General features: G+C 39.9%; 1 protein-coding gene across 1 annotated transcript in view; it reads right to left on the bottom strand.

Moving 5' to 3' along the window:
* LOC136874729 (ankyrin-1) overlaps positions 1 to 14,007 on the bottom strand; it is a 76,435-nt gene that overhangs the window by 24,970 nt on the left and 37,458 nt on the right. The window contains exon 2 of the mRNA XM_067148392.2: positions 10,254 to 10,383. The gene's annotated coding sequence lies outside the window, so the exon portion shown is untranslated. The remainder of the gene's footprint in view (positions 1 to 10,253; positions 10,384 to 14,007) is intronic.

The following is a 14,007-nucleotide window of genomic DNA, read 5'->3' as shown; positions in this document are numbered from 1 at the left end:
AACCCATTCACACCCGCACCTTCTTTCACCTCTACCTACCACGGAAAAGTCCGTAACAGTAAGAACAGCCGCCCCCATGGGGAACACGAAAGACACGCGGTTGTACTCATACAAGTTCCAATCCGTGGCAAAAGCCGTCAGACGTTTTGATTCTTCAGCTAGAGGTGTCTGGATGTAAGCCTGATTAAGATCAAGGATGGTAAAGAACTTGGCTTTCCGAAACCAGGAAAAAATCGGGAAGGGGCACAGATTGTAAAACCACCTTACAGTATAAAGCCCTATAATCAATCACAGGCCTGAAGCCACCTTGGCGTTTCGCCACAAGAAAAATGGGCGATGAATACGCCGACTTAAAAGGTCGAATTATACCATCCTTCAACATCTGTTCGATGATTTCCTTAAGAGCCTTCATTTTAGGTGGAGGTAGCCTATAAGGCGGAAACCTAACTGGAATCGAATCCGTAACCTCAATCTTGTATTTGATAAGATCAGTAACACCAAGAGTATCCGAAAATACTCAGGAAAGGACTGACACAATTTACGAATACATCCAGCCTGCTCCTCAGGTAGATGTCTAATATCTAACAACATCTCATCCTGGGTAGGGAAATCAGATGAAGAAGACACAGAATTACACTTTAAAAGAGGAATCTTACAACTATTAGCAAATTTGAAGGTGCACGACTTGCTCTGAATGTCGAGCACCAGACCAGTATAAGACATGAAATCAGCCCCCAACATTACAGGGCAAGACAAGTGTTCAGCCACAAACAATTTTATTTTCCAGGTGAATTTAGAAATACGAATTTTAGCAAAGATGACACCTAAAATTTTCTATGGAGAAGAGTTAGCCGAAACACATTGGACAGAAGACGAACAATAGGCAGGAAACCTACAAACAGCTTTCAATTGAGAATACCATTCGGCTGAAATTATAGAACACATGCTCCCCGAGTCTAATAAAGCAGTGACAGGTTCACAGTTCACTTCGATTCTAAGGAATGGGACAAACGCGAGGGTCTCTGCCGCAATTCTGTGGCATTCTTTAGGGCCTTCAAACAATAAATTAGAAGAACCTTTACCCTTACCAGAGCTTTCACTGGGTTCAACAGGGGCTGAGCCTTGGGAAGATGGACATACCGACTCAGCCGATGACACTAATCACTTTCTGTTATTTGAGTTCACTGAGATTGCACTAGAAGTTGAAGCAGGAGGGGGTACTATTGCATTAGTGCAATTCTTGGCAAGATGAGTAAACGAGCCACATTTGGAACAACCTTGAGATGACCCTGCTCCATTCTTTGTCCTACTCGATTTTATCAATGGTCACTTATTGCGCAAATGTTCCGTCGATCCACAAGCATAGCATTTGCAGGTGGTTAAAGTTCGGCGATGTGGAGGCCAAAAACTTTTAGAGGACGTGGGGGGGCTCCTTCACAACTCGTAAGGTGTTGGCATACCTTACTCCTTCAGCTGATACAGCCATAGGGTCTAATTCTGCAAAAGTTTGGGGATGAGAAGCAAACATAAGTAACATCTATACTGTGTAGAGATGCCTTCGAGAATAATTTGCACTATTTGGTCTTCCGAAAAATGGAGTGTGAACACCCGTGTGTAGAAGTCAATGTCTAGGATGAAACCGGCAAGATTCTCATCCAGACGTTGTACCCTAAAATAGAACTTTTGAATCAATGATGACATTGCTCTAGCCGGAATGAAATTTGCCAAGAGGTGGGCATGGAAGTCTTCTATGGATGATTGATCAGCTATGACCTTAACTATTTTGTCTGAGAGGACGCCTACGGAATATGGGTACATGATTTGAAGAATTGCGTGATTTTGAAATTCAACTAAGAACCTGAGGAATGAAATGACTTTGTTAGTGGAGTTTACTGAAAATTTAGAAATTCCCCTAAGCAACATAGCCAATGGATGAGGCAGACTACTGAAACCAGGTGACATAATAAGTGATGGCATAGAGGGCTGAGAGGTCTCAAACACAGCATTGTTCAAAACGAAAGGTGGAATTTGTCTAGGATGACCAGCTTCCACTGGGGCAGAAGTTTGTTGAATTGCTACCAATTTCCTACTTTCTACAGCTTTAGAAGAATCCTCAGTAGGCAAAGTTATTACAGGGACTTGGTCCGTTTTTGGAGCAGCTGCCCCAGTCAATAATTGACTAACTCTATTTGACATTTCCGATAGATGTATCCCAAATTGCTAGCCTCCTTCGCAGGGTCCTCTTTCAACTTTTGACAGAATAGGTCCCCCTAACCCAGTTATCAAAATGAAACAGTCTAGCCTCTTCTCTCCTAAGTTGGTTAGCAGATGGATCGCTTACTTAAAAAAGCTCACTACAGACGCTAGCTCGGTGGTATTGTCAGTGATGGTGGATAGAGCCTCATCAATTTCTCTTTCCCCAAAAATTGGGATACAAATAGGCAATTCTAGGGATTCTTTAAGTTTGGCAACATCTGCCACAACCGTGCCTCCAGATCGGACCTTTCTAATGAGTAAGCCGTAAATCAATTCCTCCTTGCGCAAGTACCCAGGAGCGAGGACTTACCGAGGACCAGACATGTTGACAGAACAGTTACTAATTTGGAAAAATTCCCAGCGACTGAGAAAATTCTTAGAGTTTGAAACAGATCCTACTTTTAGCCGTCAAAAGGGTTTAATTTAGACCCATTCAATCACGCTCTGCTGCCACTTGTTACGGAGATATCTGTGGAACGCAGAGGTGAAAGAAGGTGCTGGGTAGAATGGGTCTAACTACAATATCAAAAATTAATTTAAAACTTTAACATAGGTTATATTTCTTTTCAAAAAACAAACTTAACAACTTACCACTTAGTGAAAGAATAAAGTGATAGGTACAAATAGCAACCCAGAAAACAAGAATTGGAAAACCCAAGACTAGGGAATTTTACATATAGGGGCTTCAAGCCTTTAGTTTACAAATTCTGAGATACCAGACCCAGTTTACAAAATTTTGCAAAATCACAATGTTTAGACAAGAACTGGAATATTCCAATTTAAGAGCACTTTGCTCTGACCACTTTACAGCCTTCCAGAGGTGCACCTCAATATTGCAGTTGAACACACAGAAGAGCTTACATGCTCTCCAACATTAACTAATCTTTTACAGATCGCTTGGGGGAACCTAACACAATCACTTTACAATCTCTGGCCTCTCTAGACACAATTTACAATTGAAATTACTTTTACACAGGGGTATCTATTACTCAACCTACTGGGACTTCGTAGAAAGAAGAACAGGTTACATTATTGGTCCGAACACAAAATCGCTCCCCTAGAAACTCTTTAAATTGAAAACCTAATTGGGTTCTCGGTCCGATGATACAGAGGCTAATCCCAAGCTACTGAGGCGACTAGAATGAAGGTTTAACACTTTACCTAAGGAGAAAAAGTTACAAGATCATAGTCACCTCAAATTAAATTGAAAGGGAACTCAAGAGGGTAACGCACTCTCTCCCCGATTTACAGTTTTAGGAATTAATTAAATTTTACATTAGCTGAAAGAAAGTTTACATTTTGGAAAACAGGAGGTTACATAATTAGAAATCTGAACCTCCCCCTCGTGTATGTCTGTGGAGGTAGCTACAGAAAAATAAGCCTGGTGGACATTACCTTGGCTGTTGAACTGCCTGGCAACACACACACTCAGAAATTCGGTGATCAAGAGACAAGGTAGCCAGAAAAGCTGCGTTTTATATACGCGAGGGGATGGTTCTAGAGGGTTCTGGACTAATCCGGACACACCCTCTCAATTTTATTGGCTTAATCAAAAGTTACACCCAAAGAACAAACAAGAAGCCTGTGATAGGCTGAAAACTAATTACAGAAAATTCCTATTGGCCACATTCAAAACTGGCGGAATGAGAAAGAAGTGTTGCAAACTTCGAAATATATATTTTTTTTTAAATGAAAGTTTATTTACTTGAGAAAACCCATAAACACAAACTTTCTTTCAATAACTAATTCTTTTACCTTGCACCAAAGTGCATGACCTCAGTTTTTGTAATGACATCTATGGATAAATGATCAAACTTCTTGAAGTAAACAAACCCGAAGCAAATAAATACAGTCAGTTTAGGCAACTTCACACTAACACAATTACTCCATACTTCAGTAGTGACATCTTATGATTAATGTCCCAACTTCATGTAGTAGCAATTTCACGTTTTGTTTGATAGAGAGAATTCTTTATTGGCGCTTCTTTCGAATGAGCGGAGTTGAGGTGTACCTCCCGGTACAGAAATTTAGGAGTCTATTTCCAGAAATTTCCAGGCCTATCAAAGGCACAACCTACATTTTACAATTCAAGCAGTATGCAATGTCTTATGTGCTCAACAGTCTACATCTTTACATAAAAGAAATGACACAGGGGTATCGAGTACCCATTCTACCAGGCGTCTGTGAAAAACAACAGGTTCAGTTACTGGCCTAAAAGTCAAAAGGGTGAGCAGGCAGACACTTGCACCCCTTGAAAATCGAAATGGAAGTTTAAAACCCTATTTGGGCTTATGGCCCGAAGTACAGGGGCTAAGCCTATACTACTGAGGTGCCTAGATGGAGAGAATATTTAAATTACAAGGATTACAAACTAAGAAAGGTTAAAAAGGTATCACACTCTCTATTCCCTAATTTCGGCCAAGTTGTTTTGACTTGTTTGAAATTTACATTTCAGAAAATTAAATTTACATAGTTAAAGATCAGAAACCTTCCCCTCGAGCTAGCTTTCAAAGACTATCACTTAGTAAAACCAGGACTGCCATTACCTTGAGCTGATGGACTACACGACGATGGGTGAGGCATTCCCCACCTCCTTTCTAAACACACCCTCTGTCGACTGGAACGATCGATAAGACGACCTGGTCGAAAATGTGCCAGCTTTTATACCCAAGAGGAAGGTTCTAGGGAGCTCTGGACTAAGGTCTGACACACCCCCAATTCTTATTGGGTAGTTAAATAAATAGTAGACATAGTCTGATCGGCTGAAAAATAAATATACAAAATTTTCTATTGGCCAACTTCTGAAGTTGGCGGGAAGAGATCGAAGTGTTGTCAACTTTAACATATCAAAAATAAAGAATAATCAACTCAGTGTAGTAAACCTTAAAATAAAAAAATTCTTAATTTTAATAATTCCTCTTCACAACAGAGGGCATAACATCAGGTTTTTTTAAAAGTAGAAACATATGTAGAGAAAAGTCCGAACTACTTGTGTTAGTTGTTGCAAACTTCATATATCAGTCTCTGAAGATTGTTCTGTTCTTGTGTCATCGTTGTCAACATTTCTGCCACCTCGAACTCCTGTATCTATCAACCTATCAGAAATTTTGTGAATATTTTCTCTAGCCAACTAAAATTGTGGGTGTGCAGAGGCATCCAGCCTATTTGTAAAGAGTTCTGGAAACTTGCCCTCAAAATACTATAAAAGCCGGGCACTTTACGGCTGCATCGTCTCTTCATTGCTCCAGTTTATTGTGTGCGATATGTATTAGCGGGGCAGGGGCTGCACTGCAGCGTTTGCAAGGCCCAGCAACTCAAGGTAATGGCAGAATTTTCTTAACATGCTTGAGAGATGGCTTGAGGGGAAGATTTCAAACGTCTTTTATTCATGTAAAGTTCTAATTTCATGGTTTAAATGTAGATTTTCAGCAAGCATGAGGACTCTGTTTTAATCCCTGCTGGGATACATGTATTGTAAAGGAACTAAGGGTGATTACCCTGTGTTGTTTCCCATTCAACTTGGTAGGGGGTGACTAAAGTTTCTGATCATCTAATACTCTTAACACTCTTTTGGAACTTAATGTTTTACATTTAGTCACCCCGGCGTAGAACGGGCTTAGCTTCTGTACCATTCGACCATAAGCCTACTTAGGGTTTTAAAAACTTCTAGGAGTGCAAGTGCCTCCTACCGTTCTGTTCATGGCCAATCATGTTCAACCTTTCTCTTTTTACATTAAGGCCATTTATATGATTTTTCACGAGAGTTTAATCCTGATGTAAACAAGGCATGTCCACACCTCAGCCAAAGAAAGAGTTGTGATTCGCTGAGCGTGTAGTATCGACCTCCGCCCCGTCAATGTCTCGTGTTCGGACATACAGCGCTGTGCATATGACCTAAAATAGACAAGGAACAGTTTTGGAGCTGTGTGAAACTAAACGGAGGGGTTTGAAGGGACATCTACTGTTGAAGATTAGGGCCTACGTTATTTATTTATTCATTTCTGAATATTAAAGAAAGCTATCGTAAGCTAGAACACAAAATTACACACGCGTAGGAAGGATTATCTTAGGACAGCTGTTTGAAATGTCCGCCCGGTAGACTGTAACCTAATAGAATACCAACTTTCGAATTGAAATGTATATCTCTTATCTTGTAGAGTTCCTATCATGATAGAGCATATAGCATGATTGGACATGTCAGACGGAACTGTTGATAATTCTGTAACAATATCTATTGAAAAGGAGCAACTCAAAAAGACAATACAATATCCTCCCTATCCATTAACACAGGTTTACGTTCTCTTTTAACAAACTGGAACCCTATGTCCTTCAAAAGTCTGTACAATGTAGTTAAACTGAAGGTGGGTAAAGTTTTATCTTTATTCACACTGTCTAATACTTTGCGTAAAGTAGGTGGTTCATTTCGGGGGAAAAAAAAAAAAAAAAATCATGAATTTTCCTTCTAATACCACTTTTGACGATATCGTCGTACTTCTCGATTCTTTGAGGTCGTTTACGTTCCTTTCCCGGCGTTGTTAATTTCCCTGTCTTCCTAAACTCTGTCCGCATGTTATGAACCGAACTAGCCAACACACCACACAACTCTGCACTTAGTTTCTCTACCTCTTTTACGGCTAAACCTGGATTCTGTTCACTTATTTTATTTTAAAAAAACCACAACGCACTGCCTATGGTCACTTCTGAGCGGTTTTCCTCTTTTGTGGTTCACTACACGGGATGGTCCTACCTCTTGCTCGATTTCTCTCACTATGAATACTGACACTGACAGCTGCTGCAAGATGCAACACCTTATCTCCACGCTGTACAGCTTGGGACTTTCTCTCACTATGAAAAGACTTCCTGCATTCCACCACACCTTCTGCCTTCATATCTCGTTATTTAATCACTGTTTTATTTAAAAAACATAGATATATACCGGTATATATGAGAACCATATTTTAATTTGATTACGTACTCTTTCAGACTATCTAAATGTAATAAACTAAGATAAAATTAAATTAATGCGACGTACTAATTTTCTTCGAGCTCGCATACAGTCGAGTTAGTGCGACAGTTGCTTCTCCAATCAACTACGTGTATGTCCACGTGCAAAGCCAAGGTGCTCCGCCTATTTGTTTACATCAGGATTAAACTCTCGTGAAAAATCATATAGTATGTTTATGTTTCTGGAAAGGGAAATGAAAAACTGTTGAGCAGAAGATAAGCCCAAAACACGGCTAAGTGACTGTAAATATCTTAACTGAAGATTGTCAGGTGCGCTATAAGAAATTTATGCCTCTGAGAGGCTGGATTGTTATTAATTTTGGAGCTCAGACTCTTAGGCTATGTAAGTCAATGGAGCAAAAATGGTCTTATAAAATAGTGTACCTGTTTCAGAGCTATAACGCTCATCCCTTTGTATATTATCATTTTGATCTCTACAGTTTTGTACCTGACTTCTGGACTTTAAGCCATTGTTGTTGGAGCTGACAAGCTCATTAATATACTGTTATTGTTTATTCAGATTTTCTATCTGTCAGATTTATTAAAAAAGGAAGAAAAGAAATAAAACTTGAAAATTTATTGCATTAACTTATGCTCTGGTCAATTCCCTGTCCGCCCATTCACCCCAGCACCTTCTTATACCTCTGTGATCCACGATGTTTCCATAACATAAATAAATAATTAACCACTACCATTCGAACTGTTTGTGTAATGCCATGCAAGATGGAGGTAATTATTAGGTTCCAGAGTGAGTGGATGCATGGTTTGGGTCACATAGCTGTCAACTTGCATTCGGAGAGATAGCGTGTTCGACCCAACCATCAGCAGCCCTGAAGATGGTTTTTCATGGTTTCCCATTTTCACACCAGGCAAATGCTGGGGCTGTACCTTAATGAACGCCATAGTCGCTTTGTTCCCACTCCTATCCCATTGTCGGCATAAAACCCATCTGTGTTGGTGCAACACAAAGCAAATTGTAAAAAGTATACCGTATATTACAGTACCTGTATATAGACGTTACTTTTTCCACAGATGGAGTTTATAGTGTAATCACCACGGAATTACAGTAAAATACCCGGTTGCAGGAAGGTCCATCAAATCAGTCCTTGATGGCAGGTCAGTTTGTACTGGGAGGTACACCTCAACTCCACTCGTTCAAAATAAGCGCCTTAATGAACTCCTCTATCGACCACAATGTGAAATTGCTACTACATGAAGTTGAAACTTTAATCAGAAGATGTCGCTACCGAAGAAGTATTAAGTAACTGTGTTATTGTGAAGTTGCCTAAACTGACTGGATTTATTTGCTTCGGGTTTGTTTACATCAAGAAGTTTGGACGTTTTTCCACAGATGTCAATACCAAAAAACTAGTCATGCAATCTGGTGCAAGGTAAAGGAAGTGTTATTGAACAAACTTTTGTGTTTATAGGTTTTCTCAACTTTCATTTGTTTTTTAATATAATTTAATGTAATGTAATTCTGTCTCATTCTGCCAGTTTTGAATCTAGCCAATAAAAATTTTCTGTAATTAATTTTCAGCCCATCACAGGCTTCTTGTTCGGTTTTGAGTGTAACTTTTGGGTTCAAGCAATAAAAATGAGAGGGTGTGTACGGATTAGCCCAGAATCCTCTTGAACCTTACCTGAGGGTATATAAGTTGCGGCTTTTCGAGTTTCCTTGTCTATTGATCGTTGTCTTTCTGAGTGTGTGTCTTAAGGCACATAAATTCAATCTTTCTTGCTGTTTCCGCATACTTAGCCGAAGGGAAGGTCCGAATTTTTAACTATTTAACCGTTTTAATGTAAATTTCTTCCTTTTCATGTAAAATTTCATAAAGACTTTAACTATAAATCGGGGATAGAGAGTGAGTTACCCTCTCGAGCTCCCCTTCATCTTGGTTTGAAGTGACTTCAATTTCGCAACTGTTTTCTTTTCTGTATTATATTAAAGTTATTCCTGTGCGAGCCACCTCAGTAGCTTGGGACTAGCCCCAGTTTCATCGGCCGAGAGCCCTGTAGGTTTTTAAATATTTTATTATATGGGAGCGCAGTGTATGCCTCCATTCAGGTTGTGTTCGGGCCATTTATTTAACCTGTTCTTTTTCCGCAAAGGCCCGGTAGGTTGGGTACTAGATACCCCTGTGTAAAACTATTTTAATTTGTAATTCGTGACTTATAAGGCCAGAGAGTGTAAGATGATGTAAGAAGCTTTATCTAGATGTCTGTGAAGAGACCTCAGACATAGTTTGAAGGAAACTCACGAGATGGAACGACAATGCAGACGCGGCGCATTGCGTGTCAGACACGTCACTCCACAGCAGCAGATGGCTACTGCATGACGTGTGCTACACGAGACTCCACGCTCACGGGTTAAAACAGGGCCTCTCAAACACCCAAAATCTGACACGTGCAAATCGAGGCGCAAGAGCTCCGTGCACTTTGCATCAGCCCCGCTCGGTTTGCCTCGGACCAACGCTTCGTCTCTGATTCTGCTAAGCTCGGCTCGGATGTGGAGCGCTACGGAGCAAGTGCGGAGGAGGGAGACAGGCGGAGTGAGCGAGACAGGCGTGGGGAAAGAGAGAGACAGCATCATTGCTCCAAATCGAGGAGTGGGGGGTCTGCACTCTGGTCAACCAAGCAAAGTCATCTTTTGCACCGTGCACAGTGCATGCACTCTGAGAGGCCCTGTGTTAAGAGAAGTAGAACATCGATGCGGAAAATATGGATGATTGCTTGCATCAGTAGATTGTAATGAGCTCCAGGAGTCAGTACACAGCAGAAAGTGCTGGCATTCATTGGACTGCGCATACCACAGAGCTTCAAGGATAACATATGGCATCTGCATGCTATGCAGTACAAGCAACGGGCGACATTGTTAAGGACTGTGTCCTAACAAAACCAGAAGCCTACCTGCTTACAGTGGAGAAGACTCCTAAAGAAACCACGTCAACATGTGTGTCCACTTCTCCTTTAATTAAAAATACTACACTTACCTAGTTCCTCCTCTCAAGATGACCAGAGCTGGAATGATGCCACTAGCAGCAGGAAGTGCTGGCTGTTAACACAGTGGTGGTTGAATTGCACTTGGCCACAATTTACAGCAAATCACTTATCTCGCACTACCTGTTGGATCGAAAAATACAGTATGTATGCACGAGTTACAGCCTCAATTGACGGGTGTGTAAAGTGAGTCATGTCGCAATTTACTACTTTTGAGAAAACCAATTTCGTATGTTCAATTCAAAACCCAAAATAGAGTTGTGGAATTTGAATTATATCTTCAGGAACCCAATACTGTTCACAACAATGGGGTAACTCATCATAATAAATTCCAAGCTAATTCGCGTAATTAGAGAGCCAAACAACACAAGTTGTCAAATAAATTATGACTTAACACACTTTGCACACCCACATCTAGTAATATACCGGTAATGCAATGCTGCGCATTAATATGGATAATATGGATACAAATTAGCTTTATTATTGTACCAGTTGGTACACCTATACGCTGCGCATTTGAATTTTCCGCCTTAAAGTACTCCTCTACAGCTCAAACTCTGAACTTTAAAACTGAATTAATTCAACCATTTATCAGAAGATGTCACTGTGTTAATTTTGAATTGTGTTTGTTTACTAATTATCAAGAAGTGTGGACATTCTCTCACAGATGTCTCTACCAAAAGACTATGATCATGCACCCTGGTGCGAAGTGATGGAACTTTTCTTGAAGATATTTCATACTCATAAGTTTTCCTATAACTAAATTTCGTACTTTCATTTGTAGGTTGGCAATATAAATCTTTCTTTCTGCCAGTTTTGAACTTAGCCAATCGCAAATTTCTTTAATTAATTTTGGACCAATCTGTCCTACTTCTTCAAATTTGATGTGTAAACTTTAGCCGACCAATAAACGCATGTGGGTGTGTCTGAATTATTCATGAAAGGTCTCAAATCTTCCCCGAGAGTATAAAAACTGCCAATTTTCCGGGCTCTCCGCCACTCGTACAACATCTAGCTTAGTGTATAGCAGGAGGCGGGAAGCGCCTCTTTCATCCGCCAGCAGCTCTTCAACATGATAATGACCGTTTAACATCGTTCTTTTTTCCTTGCTAGCTCAGCAGTTTAACCCGCGGGGCAGGTCCGAAACCTTGAATATGTAACCTATAACCTAAAACATGTAAATTTTTTCCATCTTTGTAAGACTTCATATATCTTTAAATGTAAATCGGGGATAGAGAGTGCTTTACCCTCTCGAGCTCCCCTTCAATTTGGATTTGAGGTGACTATGTTTTCATAACAGATTTTCTTTTCTTCATTAATGTGTTAAATTAATTTTCTTATACGAGTCACCTCCCTAGTGTGGGAATAGCTCCTGTGTAATCGGCCTAGTGCCCCTCAGGTTTTAACAAGTTGGATTAGGAAAAGCAACGCCTCCATTCATATTGGTATTTTGGGCCATTTCATTAACCTATTATTTTTCTTTTAAGGCCCGGTAGGCTGGGTACGAGATACCCCTGTTTAATTTGTGTAAGTTGCGCCTCGATGGCAAGGGATTGTAAAGCTTTGTATTGCCTTTAATAGGCTTGAAAGATTGAGAGCGGGTCAGCTCTTTATGGTGGTGTGGTAAAAGTGCCTCAGAGAGGCTTGAGATGTGAAGGTGGGAGCAAGTGCTCCATGTTATGAGGGGTTTTTCTGCTCTTCGGTAATTTGTGGTTGTGAGCTGAGAGCTCAGAAATTGTTAAACTTTGCGGCTCGTAGCCCAGAATTTGTAAAGACCCCTTAACTTGTGCTTTCGTTTGTAGAGTTTTTCTTGGTTATTTCACCTAGTGAAAATTGTTAAACCTTGTTGTCTATTGAAAATATAACATTTATTTAAATTTTAAATTCATCTTTCGGACTTGTAGTTAGACCCATTCCAGCCCGCACCTTCTTTCACCTCTGCTGATCCACCAAAACACGGTAACAATTAATGAACAATATCACGCCCAGTATTAACACCGATATTATTTATATAACCTACTCGTAATTTGTTCGTGAGTGACAGTTCTTCTCATAAAATGTCACATTTTGTTGACAGAACTATTATGTTCACACGACATTGTGTTGTTTATCATCGCCAACATTGAGGGTGTTGGGGAGCAACTCCTTTACTGTGCTTACAGAGGGAATCTCCTCGTAGAAGTTGTGGAAAACTGGCGAGATAAATTGGAGGAGATCCATTACATTTATGATTGATGGTCTGTAGAATTTCAGAATCTTGCAAAGCCATCATGCACATCACTGAGACATAAATGGTTTTGTTTTGCCCACTGACAGTTTTCCACTTGTGTTATGGACTGATCCAGTTTCTTCAAAATCATGAGAAGGTTCATGCACTGACATTTGAACTGTGTGGAATTTTTCAATTACTAGGTTCACTCTCTGAAGGATTTAAAAAAGAACTATTTGCACTTTCCTTGTATGACATCCTCTTCATTTTTTTCTGGGGTGTACCTTCAATAATATCAGAACAAATTGAATCAGACGAAAAGTCAATAATACTGAAGTCTGGGTCCTTCTGGTAATCGTCAAAGTTCTTCAGGAATAGAAGGTGTAGAACTTGAATCTATAAATTAGAGAGAACCACCAGTTTTACAGCATGTTGTAAGAATCACTACATCTACTGTCCAATCATAATTTTTGATAGTATTAAGGTTTAAAATAATGACGTTAGCAAATTCTAATTTTGTGCTTCTCGTCTTTAGTTCTGTACCGGGAGGTACACCTCAACTCCGCTCATTCAAAGTAAGTGCCTTAATAAACTCAACTATCGACCAAACGTTGAAACTGATACTACATGAACTTGGAACTTTAATCAGAAGATGCCACTACTGAAATATTAAGTAATTTTGTTATTGTGAAGTTTCCTAAACTAATTGAATTTCTCCCTGTTTTGTTTTGCTATACATCAAGAAGTTTGGACTTTCTTCCACAGATGACACTACCAAAAAAATATGATCATGCACTCTGGTGCAAAGTAGAGGAAGTTGTTATTGAAAAGAAATTTTGTGTTTATAGGTTTTTCTCAACTTTCATTTGTTTTTTTGTAACTTTAGGTTTGTAACACTTCTGTCACATTCCGCCAGTTTTGAATCTGGCCAATGAAAAATTTCTGTAATTTATTTTCAACCTATCACAGGCTTCTTGTTCAATTTTGAGTGTAACTTTTGAGTTTAACCATTAAAATTGAGAGGGTGTGTACGGATTAGCCCACAATCCCCTCAAACCTTCCCTGAGGGTATATAAACTGCAGCTTTTCATGTTTCCTTGGCAACTGACTGTCGTCTTTCTAAGTGTGTGTTAAGGCAGGAGGCACCTCTTTCTTCGACCAGCGGAACATCTACAAGGTAATGGCCACACAAGTTCTCTTTTCTGTAGCTTTATCTGAGGGGAAGGTCCGAATACTTAACTGTGTAACCATACCTTTCTAAACTGTAAATCTTCTGTCGGCTAATGTAAACTTTCATAAAGTTTCAACGGTAAATCGGCGATAGAGAGTGAGTTACCCTCTCGAGCTCCCTTTCATCTTGGTTTGAGGTGAGTGCGGTTTTGCAACCTTTCTTTCCTGTAATGTATTACAGTTATTTCCATGCGCACCACCTCAGTAGGTTGGGAATAGCATCTGTTTCATCGACCAAGAGCCCTGTAGGTTTTTAATTTTTCAATGTCTGGGAGTGCAGTGTAGCCCCCATATTCTTTTTCGCAAAA

The sequence above is a fragment of the Anabrus simplex genome, chromosome 5 (assembly GCF_040414725.1).
Source record: "Anabrus simplex isolate iqAnaSimp1 chromosome 5, ASM4041472v1, whole genome shotgun sequence".
In the NCBI taxonomy this organism is placed as follows: Eukaryota; Metazoa; Arthropoda; class Insecta; order Orthoptera; family Tettigoniidae; genus Anabrus; species Anabrus simplex.
This window is presented reverse-complemented; position numbering and strand designations above follow the sequence as displayed.